Source organism: Sciurus carolinensis, chromosome 11 (genome assembly GCF_902686445.1).
Source record: "Sciurus carolinensis chromosome 11, mSciCar1.2, whole genome shotgun sequence".
Classification (NCBI taxonomy): Eukaryota; Metazoa; Chordata; class Mammalia; order Rodentia; family Sciuridae; genus Sciurus; species Sciurus carolinensis.
In genome coordinates, this window is record NC_062223.1 from 85,216,745 (window position 1) to 85,229,139 (window position 12,395).

The window sequence follows — 12,395 nt, forward strand, 5'->3', positions numbered from 1 at the left end:
TGCCTGTTTCCACAGTGGCTGTACCATTTTGCATTTGAAATCTGTGGTAAATACCAGCACTTGGTATTTTCAATGTTCTGAATTTTGGTGGTTCTCATAGGTAGGTAGTAGTATCTTCTTGTTTTAATTTGCATTTCTATATATTTGATGTGGCATATCTTTACATACGCTTATTGGCCACCCATATATCTTCTTTAGTAATCTGTCTGTTCAGGTCTTCTGAACTTTTGTTTGTTTGTTTGTGCTAGAGACTGAACCCAGGGCCTCCTACAAGTTAAGCACAAGCTCTACCATTGAACTACATCTCCAGCCCTGGCCCATTTTTATTTTATTTTATTTTTTTAAATATACATTCTTTAGTTGTAGGTGAACACAATACCTTTATTTTATTTTAATGTGGTGCCGAGGATGGAACCCAGTGCCTTGTGTAAGACATGCTAGGCCAGACTCTACCACTGAGCCACAACCCCAGCCCCTGGCCCAGGGGTTAAATTGGATTATTTTCTTATTGTTGAATTTTAAGTAACTTTACCACTGAGATACATCCCCTTCCTTTTTCATTTTTTATTTTTATTTATTTGTTTTTTTTACATCACAACATTGTTCATTATGTGAATTTTTTACAATACAACAAAAAAATACAGAAATGCAATATATGGATACAGCTAAATGCAGAATGGTGACTTTTGTTCTCTTTAAGAGGCCATGATGCCCATTTCTAATAAAATAAAGAGATTGCATATAGGTAGAAACAGGTTGGTCGTTAGCTTCACAGTTTGCCTAGAAATGATCCATAAATGCATTTTCTCCCTGCTACTTACCATAAAATGTAAAAAGGGAATTAAAGGAAAGTTTCCTTGTTGGTTCCTACCATATGAAAGATGTTATATTCTATTTTAGCAGGGCCAATATATGGAAAATAACTAAATTAAATGTTATTACAAAAATGAAGCAGTAATGAGAGTCTAACTAAAGAGGGCACTAAATGAGAATAATATATATTTAAAGAATCCAAAACAAACAAAAAAGAAGTTGTTATAAAAAAGCTTTAGGTGCACTGTAAGCATATAGGTTTTTTTTTTCCATGTGTATTTTTAAACAATGCAAGTGTCAATGTCAAATAATAGAGTCAACTGTGTTAGACTAAATTACATTATTGTATAGGCTGCATTGAATGGAACCTTTGTATTATAATTATCATAGAGAAGCATAGTTTGCATCATATTATGGCAATTTATCCTCAATGAAAACCTTCAAGAGTTCTTTTATTTTGGAATATCCTGTAAACAATCAAACCACCAGAACATGATTGTACAATAGTAAAATGTTCTCTTGCATTAAATTGAAGACATCTTTTTAATAAAAATTTAAAAAGAAAAGAAAATGTAGAAAGGTACTTAGAGCTGTTACTTTCTAAGTACACAACACCCTAGACAATTCAAGGCATCTTAATCTCCATCAAGAACAACAACAAAAAAATAAATGTTGTCTTGCTTTTAAATCCATCATTATGGATAAAACTGGTGCAGATTGGTCAAACGGATCCAACAAACACTGATGTCCAAGCTGGCATATTGGCAACTAATACATGGTGGTTAAAAGAAAGTTTAAAAGATCTTCCTTTTCTTCTTGTTCTTTTCCAAGGTCCTTGAAGAGTTCTGTTGTTCTAAAATACGTTGTTGATCCTCCCAGTTTGCTTTCTCCTCCTCAAACTGATGACGTTTTACCTCTAATTCTTTTTCTCATTTTTTTTTATTTTTTAAAATTAAAAAAAAAATTTTTTTAAATTTATTTTTATTGTAAAAAAATTGGATACTTGTTTCTGTTTGTACACGGAGTAACAGCGTACCATTTGCGTAATCATACATTTACATAGGGTAATGATGTTTGATTCATTCTGTTATTTTTTCCTTCCCCCCCACCCCTCCCACCCCTCTTTTCCCTCTATATAGTCCCTTCTTCCTCCATTCTTGCCCCCCTCCCACCCCCCATTATGTGTCACCATCCGCTTATCAGTGAGATCATTCGCCTTTTGGATTTTTGAGATTGGCTTATCTCACTTAGCATGATATTCTCCAATTTCATCCATTTGCCTGCAAATGCCATAATTTTATTATTCTTTATAGCTGAGTAATATTCCATTGTATATATATACCACAGTTTATCCATTCATCAATTGAAGGACATTTAGGTTGGTTCCACAGTCTGGCTATTGTGAATTGAGCTGCTATGAACATTGATGTGGCTGTATCTCTGTAGAATGCTGATTTTAAGTCCTTTGGGTATAGGCCAAGGAGTGGGATAGCTGGGTCAAATGGTGGGTCCATTCCAAGTTTTCTAAGGAATCTCCATACTGCTTTCCAGAGTGTCTGCACTAATTTGCATCCCCGTCAGCAATGTATGAGTGTACCTTTTTCCCCACATCCTCTGCAACACCTATTGTTGCTTGTATTCTTGATAATCGCCATTCTAGTTGGGGTGAGATGGAATCTTAGTGTAGTTTTGATTTGCATTTCTCTAATTACTAAAGATGGTGAACATTTTTTCATATGTTTGTTGATTGCTTGTAGATCTTCTTCTGTGAAGCTTCCATTCATATCCTTAGCCCATTTGTTGATTGGGTTATTTGTATTCTTCGTGTAGAGTTTTTTGAGTTCTTTATGTATTCTGGAAATTAGTGCTCTATCTGAAGTATGAGTGGCAAAGATATTCTCCCACTCTGTAGGCTCTCTCTTCACATAGCTGATAGTTTCCTTTGCTGAGAGAAAGCTCTTTAGTTTGATTCTATCCCAGTTGTTGATTCTTGCTTTTATTTCTTGTGCTATGGGAGTCCTGTTAAGGAAGTCTGATCCTAAGCCAGTAAGGTGAAGATTTGGACCTACTTTTTTTTCTTCTATAAGATGCAGGGTCTCTGGTCTGATTTCAAGGTGCTTGATCCATTGTAAGTTGATTTTGTGCAGGGTGAGAGATAGGGGTTTAGTTTCATTCTGTTGCATATGGATTTCCAGTTTTGCCAGCACCATTTGTTGAAGAGGCTATCTTTTCTCCATTGCATATTTTTGGCCCCTTTGTCTAGTATGAGAAATTTGTATTTATTTGGGTTTGTGTCTGTGTCCTCTATTCTGTACCATTGATCTACCTGTCTATTTTGGTGCCAATACCATGCCGTTTTTGTTACTATTGTTTTGTAGTATAGTTGAAGTTCTGGTATTGCGATACCCCCTGCTTCATTCTTCCTGCTAAGGATTGTTTTAGCTATTCTGGGTTTCTTATTCTTCCAGATGAATTTCATAATTGCTTGCTCTATTTCTGTAAGGTACATCATTGGGATTTTAATTGGAATTGCATTGAATCTGTATAGCACTTTTGGTAGTATGGCCGTTTTGACAATATTAATTCTTCCTATCCAAGAACATGGGAGATCTTTCCATCTTCTAAGGTCTTCCTGAATTTCTTTCTTCAATGTTTTGTAGTTTTCATTGTAGAGATCTTTTACCTCTTTGGTTAGATTGATGCCCAAGTGTTTTATTTTTTTTTGAGGCTATTGCAAATTGAGTTGTTTTCCTCATTTCCCTTTCAGTTGTTTTGTTGCTTGTGTTGATTTTATAGCCTGCTATTTTGCTGAATTCATTGATGAGGTCTAGAAGTTTTCTGGAGGAGTTTTTTAGATCCTCTAAATATAGAATCATGTCATCAGCAAACAGTGACAGCTTAAGTTCCTCTTTTCCTATTCGTATCCCTTTAATTTCTTTAGTCTGCCTAATTGCTTTGGCTAGAGTTTTGAGGACAATTTTGAATAGAAGTGGAGAAAGAGGACATCCCTGTCTTGTTCCCGTTTTTCAACGAAATGGTTTCAGTTTTTCTCCATTAAGAATGATGTTGGCCATGGACTTAGCATAGATAGCCTTTACAATGTTCAGGTATGTTCCTACTATCCCTGTTTTATCTAGTGTTTTGAGCATAAAGGGGTGTTGTATTTTGCCAAACGCTTTTTCTGCGTCAATTGATATAACCGTATGATTCTTATCCTTAAGTCTATTGACATGATGGATTACGTTTATTGATTTACAGATGTTAAACCATCCTTGCATTCCAGGAATGAACCCCACTTGATGATGGTGCACGATTTTCTTAATATGCTTTTGGATACAGTTTGCCAATATTTTGTTAAGGATCTTTGTATCTATATTCATCAAGGATATTGGTGTAAATTTTCTTTCCTTGATGTGTCTTTTCCTGGTTTGGGTATGAGGGTGATATTAGCTTCATCGAATGAGTTTGGTAGGGTAGCCTCCTTTTCTATTTTCTGGAATACTTTGAGAAGTATTGGAATGAGTTCTTCTTTGAAGGTCTTGTAGAACTCAGCTGAGAATCCGTCTGGTCCTGGGCTTTTCTTGGATGGTAGGTTTTTAATGGCTTCTTCTATTTCATTGCTTAATATTGATCTGTTTAAATTGTGTATGTCCTCCTGGTTCAGTTTGGGAGGAGCGTATGTCTCTAGAAATTTGTCAATGTCTTTGGTAGATTCTATTTTGTTGGAATACAGATTTTCAAAGTAGCTTCTAATTATGTTATGTATCTCAGTGGTATCTGTCATGATATTTCCTTTTTCATCACACATTTTAGTAATTTGAGTTTTCTCTTTCCTTCTCTTTGTTAGTGTGGCTAAGGGTTTGTCTATTTTGTTTACTTTTTCAAAGAACCAACTTTTTGTTTTGTCAATTTTTTGAATTGTTTCTTTGGTTTCAATTTCATTGATTTCAGCTCTGATTTTAATTATTTCCTGTCTTCTACTACTTTTGCTGTTATTCTGTTCTTCTTTTTCTAGGACTTTGAGCTGTAATATTAGGTCATTTAGTTGTTGACTTTTCATTCTTTTCTGGAATGCGCTCCATGCAATGAATTTTCCTCTTAGTACCGCTTTCATAGTGTCCCAGAGATTTTGATATGTTGTATTGTCGTTCTCATTGACCTCTAAGAATTTTTTTATCGCCTCCCTGATGTTTTCTGTTATCCATGTTTCATTCAATAGCATATTATTTAGTCTCCAGGTGTTGGAGTAGTTTCTGTTTTTTTATTTTGTCATTGATTTCTACTCTCAGTCCATTATGATCTGATAGAACACAAGGCAGTACCTCTATTTTTTTGCATTTCCTGAGGGCTGCTTTGTGGCATAACATATGGTCTATTTTCGAGAAGGTTGCATGTACTGCTGAGAAGAAAGTGAATCCGCTCATTGATGGATGGAATATTCTATATATGTCTATTAAGTCTAGGTTATTGATTGTGTTATTGAGTTCTATGGTTTCTTTGTTCAGTTTTAGTTTGGAAGATCTATCTAGTGGTGACAGCCGTGCGTTAAAGTCACCCAGAATTATTGTGTTGTGGTCTATGTGATTCCTGAAATTGAGAAGGATTTGTTTGATGTACAGGGATGCACCATTGTTTGGGGCATAAATATTTACTATCATTATGTCTTCCTGATTTATGGTTCCCTTAAACAGTATGAAATGTCCTTCTTTATCCCTTCTGACTAACTTTGGCTTGAAGTCCACTTTATCTGATATAAGGATGGAAACCCCCGCTTTTTTCCTGAGTGCATGTGCGTGGTAGGTTTTTTCCCATCCTTTCACCTTTAGTCTGTGGATGTCTTTTTCTATGAGATGAGTCTCTTGCAGGCAGCATATTGTTGGGTCTTTCTTTTTAATCCATTCTGCCAGTCTATGTCTTTTGATTGATGAGTTTAGGCCATTAACGTTCAGGGTTATTATTGAGATATGGTTCATATTCCCAGTCATTTGGGCTTATTTTTGGTTTTTAAGTTGTGTTGGTTTCTTCTTTGAGTGGTTTTTCTCTAAGGTAGTTTCTCCCTTTGCTGACCTCCATTGTTGTTTTTCTTTTCCTCCTCATGGAATATTTTGTTGAGAACATTTTGTAGTGCAGGCTTTCTATTTGTAAATTCTTTTAACTTTTATTTATCATGGAAGGATTTTATTTCATCTTCAAATCTGAAGGTTAGTTTTGCTGGGTATAGGATTCTTGGTTGGCAACCATGTTCTTTCACAGCTTGAAATATGTTTTTCCAGGCCCTTCTAGCTTTTAGAGTCTGGGTTGAGACATCGGCTGCTATCCGTATTGGTCTCCCCCTATATGTAATCTGATGCTTTTCTCTCATGGCCTTCAAAGTCCTGTATTTATTTTGAATGTTAGGCATTTTCATTATAATGTGCCTTGGTGTGGATCTGTTGTGATTTTGTGCATTTGGTGTTCTGAAAGCCTCTTGTATTTGATTTTCCATTTCATTCTTCAGGTTTGGGAAATTTTCTGACATTATTTCATTGAATAGGTTGTTCATTCCTTTGGTTTGTATCTCTGTGCCTTCCTCAATCCCAATAATTCTTCAATTTGGTCTTTTCATGATGTCCCATAGTTCTTGGGAGATTATGTTCATGATTTCTTACCATCTTCTCTGTTTGGGCAACTTTATTTTCAAGATGAAACATTTTGTCTTCATTGTCTGAGGTTCTGTCTTCCAAGTGGTGTAGTCTTTTGGTGATGCTTTCCATTGAGTTTTTTATTTGGTTTATTGTTCCTTCATTTGAAGGATTTCTGTTTTGTTTTTTTTTTTTTTTTTGAGAATCTCTATCTCTTTGTTGAAATGATCTTTTGCTTCCTGCAGGTGCTCTTTTAGCTTATTGGTATTATCATTCATCGCCTGCATTTGCTCTCTTATCTCATCCTTTGCTTCGTGAATCATCTTAATCATGTATAATCTGAAGTTCTTTTCTGACATTTTCTAACATTCTGTCACTGGATTCTATTAATATAGAATCTAGATTTGTTTGGATCATTTTCTTCCATTGTTTTTTTCATGTTGTTCATGTATCTTCCCCTCTAGCAGTGCAGATCTGGGGTATTGCAGATTTCCCCCTATAGGCTTATAGTGGCCCTATAGGTTTCCAAAACCTTTTCTTTTAGGGGAGATCAATACTAGCAGTGCCCAATTCAGACACTAGGCAATCCTAGACCAAATAGCCCCTATGAGGACAATAACAAAATTGTTATAATAAACAGAATGAGTTAAATATTATCTTCGATAAAACAAACAGATTTGCAGTAAGGTCTGCAGTTTCTAATGGAGGACAAAGAGGATGCAGAGGGATGTAGCATGTGGCTGTTAATGGATAAGAAAAGATTATACAGAAGTTCTAGATAATAGAAAGGGTGAGAGTGTAATCAAATAAATTGGATGTTAGCATGCAAAAAAGGGAGAAAGAGACTCTGAGGGAACAGGTAAACAAATGGAAAAGAGAGCAAGAAAAGTAAAGAAATAAAAACGTAAAATTTTTCAATAAGGAGAAAAAAGAAAATCTACAGTATAAAGGTCATGTAGTAATGAAATCTCCCAGAGTTCAGTAGCCTGATGCATGAGAGGTACCTGACAATGAGCTTCAAGCCTCCAGCAGGCGTCTCAGGATGGGATTTGCCCCACCTGAAGATCGGAGCTATGGCTTCCAGGATTATCCAAGATGGCCGCTGTGACTTCAAAATGTGTTGGCAAATGGGGTGCTGTAGCTCAGGGTGTGCCTGTGGTCAGCTGGAGGTCCTGGAGGCGGGATGTGGTTGGTCAGGCAGGGGTCCTGGAGGTCGGGTGTGTTTTGTGTGGTTGTGGGATCCTGGAGGCCGGTTGCGATCAGTCAGTCTGGGGTCCCAGTGATAGGGCGCAGTCAGTTGGTCTGGGGGTCCTGGCGGCAGGGAGCAATCAGTCGATGTGAGGGCCCCAGAGGCAGGTAGTGATCGGTTGGGCTGAGGGATCTTGAAGACAGGGCTCAGTCAGTCTGGCCAGGTGTCCTACGGGGCCTGGCTGTTTTCTCAAAATGGCGGCAGCCACGTGTAATCAAACCTGCAGGTACTATAACAGTGAACTTCCAGGCAACAGCAGGCAGCTGGTGCTCCACTGGTCGTCGGCGATCAGTTTGCTGACTGTTGTCAGAGGATCGGGAGGTGAACCTCATGCGTTGGGTGATGGATAGGTGTAAGGCAGGCGATGGACAGGCGAGAGGCAGGCAAATGGCGGATGACAGGCGCCTGACAGTGAGAAATCTGCACTCAAAAAAGGCGTTGATATGCTGACAGACTGCAGGTCATCACAGAAGACAAATGTGGTAAACACCAGGGAATTGATAAGCAGCAAAAACTGCCTCACAAAGAAACAGATATCCTCTGCTTGAAACCGGAGTTAGGGAGCGACAAGGAACGCAGCCTCCCTCTAGTCCACCATCTTGGATCCCTCTCTCTAATTCTTTATGCTGGGCTTCCAAATTCTTTTTCTTTGCTCATGGCGTCGCTGCAGCTCAGCTTCAGAGTCCTTCAGTTTTTGAACTTTTTCTTTGACCTTCATCTCAAACTCCTGCTCCTTCTCCATTTCTATCTTCTTCATCTTGGCTACATGCTCCCTCCTTTCTTCTTCCATTTGTGCCAGAGGACTCTTCGTAAGCTGCCCTTTATTCTTGTTGTTATCCACAGCTGCCAGTTTTCTGCTTCTGTAGTTCTCATAGTGTATATTATTAGTGACATCTTTCAAGTCTTGCATGTATGTTCTTATCAACATATTCTTAGAATTGTAAAATCTCAATGTTCACCATTTTCAACTTCAGCCACACCAAAGGATACTGCCTTCCTCTGACCCTTTTTCCATTAACTTCAATGATAGTATTACTACCTACCACAGCAAGAGGTAAACATTCCTTTATCTTTTTAACCAGCTTATTTTCTTCTTCATCATCTGTTTCTAGAAATTAATATATTTTAATTTTATGTTCTTGAATTTCTTTCATTATCTGTTTTTTAAACTGTTGGCATTCTTCTGGTGTGAGTGTGTCTGCTTTGGCAATAAGTGGGATGATATTCACTTTTTCATGCATATGCTTCATAAACTCAACATCCAATGGTTTAAGCCCATGTCCTGAAGGAGCAACGAAGTATGAACAACACTGTACTCTGTTATCAGGCATCTGACGTCTGTTCACTTGAGATTCTGCATTTAGGTAATCCTCAAATGTACTATCAATGTAGTCAATAACAGACTGCCAGCAATTACTATTATCCACTGCATCTCCAAATCCTGGGGTATTAACTATTGTGAGCAGCAACTGAACACCACCTTCTTTGATTAAAACTTTGGATTGTTTCACCTGAACAGTCTTTTTTATTCTATGGGAAGGACCTGGATACTCGAGAATACAAATCTGTGAGGAATAATGAGTTGATTAATGTTGATTTTCCCAGTCCAGATTCACCTACTACTGTAAGTGTGAATTCAAACCCTCTCTTCACTGATTTTCTGTAAACTTGATTTGGGAGATTGGCAAATCCCACATAGCCTTCAAGGTTCTTCGGTTGAGCTCCATGGTTGTGAATACTCGAGCCTCTTTGTATGTTTCTTTAACAGTGCCTCTAAGGCTTCTGCATTATGTTTGTCCCCTTTTTTATTTTTATTTTGAGACAGAGTCTCTCTAAGTTCTTGAGGGTCAGTCCCCCTAGTTCAGGGATTACAGGCATGTGTCACTTCACCTGGTTTTGAATTAATCTTTTTGTGAGGCATATAGTCTGTGTCTGGATTCATTGATTTTGCATGTGGATGTCTATTATTGTTAAGATATGAGGTATCTGCTGAAAGCTCGTGTGAGACAATGCAATATTGATTAGGTGTGAAGTGATTATGAGAGTTTTTTTTTAAAAAAACTTAATCAGTGGATTGATGTACAAATGGATTAACTAGGTGATAACTGTAGGTAGGAAGACTGGAGGAAGTAGGTCACTGGGCTGACTTTGGGATTTATATTTTGTCCCTACTGAACAGAGTTCTTTCTGCTTCTTGGTTGCCATGCCCTGAGCTGTTTTCCTCCACTATATTCTTCTGCCATGCGGTTCTGCTTTACCTTGGACCCAGAGCTATGGAGCAGGTTGACCATGATCTAAAATAAAATTTTTCTTCCTTTAGGTTGATCTTGTTAGATCTTCTGGTTATAGCTACCCAAAAACAGACTAAAATAATGTCTAATGTTCCATCAACATTTGTTAAAAAGGCAATGTTTTCTTCATTGTATTACCTTTACTCCTTTCTCAAAAGTGAGTTGAGTGTATTCATATGGGTCTACTTTGGATTGTCTGTTTTTCTCCTTCAATATTATGTTGACTATTCTCTTTATAAAAACTTTAGAATCTGTTGATGTCCATAAAATAACTTGCTGGGATTTGATTGGGACTAATAATTATTTTAAAACAATGACTGTATATGTTATATAGAAGGGTGTGCTGTGTATATATGACACAATCCTTATACAGAAAATTGGGCCATTGCAAATTCAGATGAAATCTCCTTGGAAGCTTGACCTGGAGTTTAGACTAGTTACTTTAATAATTAAATCCTTTCATTGAGTTCAAAGGCAAGTAATGAAAGATTCTACGTTTGAAATAATACAATTGTTAGTCTTATTAGCTTATCATAAAAATATTTGATTTAGTGGTTATTAATCTGCTCATGAAATTTGTGCATGCTCAATCAGAATGTAAATTCCACTATTAGAAATGTCTCCTTGGGAATATTAAAAAAAATTCTCAAGCATGTTCTTAATATTGGCTAAAAAGTATCTCACAGTTTTCCTGTAGCACACATATAAGGGCATGTAAAATAATTTAGGTATAGGTTAATAAATTGCTTACTTTTATCTGTATCTGCATTCATGATTGACTATTGAACACTTGTAAACTCATTCTCATTTTGTTACTTTAGGCTCTTGTAATAAATGGAGCAAACCTAGCAGCTCAAGATGATCGTGGATGCACTCCTTTACTCTTGCTGCAACTCATGGACATTCTTTCACTTTACAGATCATGCTCCGAAGTGGAGTGGTAAGGGACTCTGTTAATATGATAGTGTATAATCATAGATGGAATAGCCTTTGCTTGTCCATTTATCTCTTCCTAACTTTTGAAATCCCTTATTTGACTTTAAGGAAGTAATTTAATTATTCCTTTTAGCTTTTCATCTGTGAATATGGAGCAATAATTCAGGTTAATCTCACAGTACCATCCACTCCCAGATAACAGTTAAGTAGTACAAAGTATTTCAGAGGTTTTTAATGCCAGATCATAGTTTCACTAGGAAGATTCTAAAGCTTTTAAACAAATGTTAACCAGGGAATTATAAATCTTTACAATTTCCGTATGTTTCTTTGTGTTAACCTCTTTCCTTTCCTCCTCTTTCTCTCCTTCCCTCCTTCTTTTGAAACTCTTTATTTCATACACAGATTTAGAAAGTGATTCCTTTCTCCAGAAATTTTATTTATTGAAATATTTATGTTTAATATTACGCATTGATCATAAAAATAGCTATAAAGAAAGGATTACCTATATTGAAGACATAGTAAGAGTTGGTGTTTCTGTAGTTAGAGAAAAAGTGTCTTGATATGATTGATCATTTAAACTATCCTTTTCATTTTATTTTGTGAATATTATTTCTTTTTAAAAAATTCCTTTAAATCCTATCAAATAAACTTGATAATCTACATATTATAGATAAGATATCCAAACTCAGAGGATTAAGTACTGTTCAAGATAACAACAGTATAAATAAGCAGAGCCAGATTCAGGACTCAAACACAGGTTGACCAGCTCCAAATTAAGTTCTGAATCAAAGTATAAATATATTTAGTGTAACAGTTTCAGGATGACATGGGGTTTCTGTTAGAAGGAAGCTATCTAAGTGGAAATGTCTGGGGTGTAAATGGCAGGAGTGGCTGCCAGCTGCCCACAGCTCTTATCAGAGTGTCATGTTAGGTTACCCATATCATAGAGGAAACATTGATCAAGTATTTTTAAAAATGTGTATTTATTTAGTATTCTTTATAAGACTTATTGTTATTATTTCATCCTTTCATTTTATTGGTTAGGATTTATAGTTAGGTTCCTTTATAAAAACTGTTATTTGACTTACGTGTCTTTTAAAAAGATTATTTTATAAAACTTCACTAATGTCTTAAGAGCTCGTGTGTTCAAATCAGTGGTTGCAGTAAAATTTTTCTATTCTATTTAGTGTTTACGTAATAGTTTTACAAAACAGCCTCCAATTGTCATTTGCAGAATTAAGCTGCTAGGCTTAGTGTTTCCCTACAAAATGGAAAGAACTTGAGTCCTTGTGAATGTTACCTGTAGGATCCTAGCGTGACTGATAAGAGAGAATGGCGACCTGTACATTATGCAGCTTTCCATGGGCGCTTGGCTGTTTGCAACTTCTTGTCAAATGGGATGTGGCATAGAAACTGTGGACCACAATGGAAATCTTCCAGTATAATACAAAAAGCAAATATTTTGTTTTTATTAACATAAACTCT

At 36.4% G+C, this 12,395-nt stretch overlaps 1 pseudogene; it reads right to left on the minus strand.

The window, feature by feature from the left end:
* Positions 1–1,607: 1,607 nt before the first annotated feature.
* On the minus strand, positions 1,608–10,747 carry LOC124958374 (septin-7-like; annotated as a pseudogene).
* Between the last annotated feature and the right edge of the window lie 1,648 nt (positions 10,748–12,395).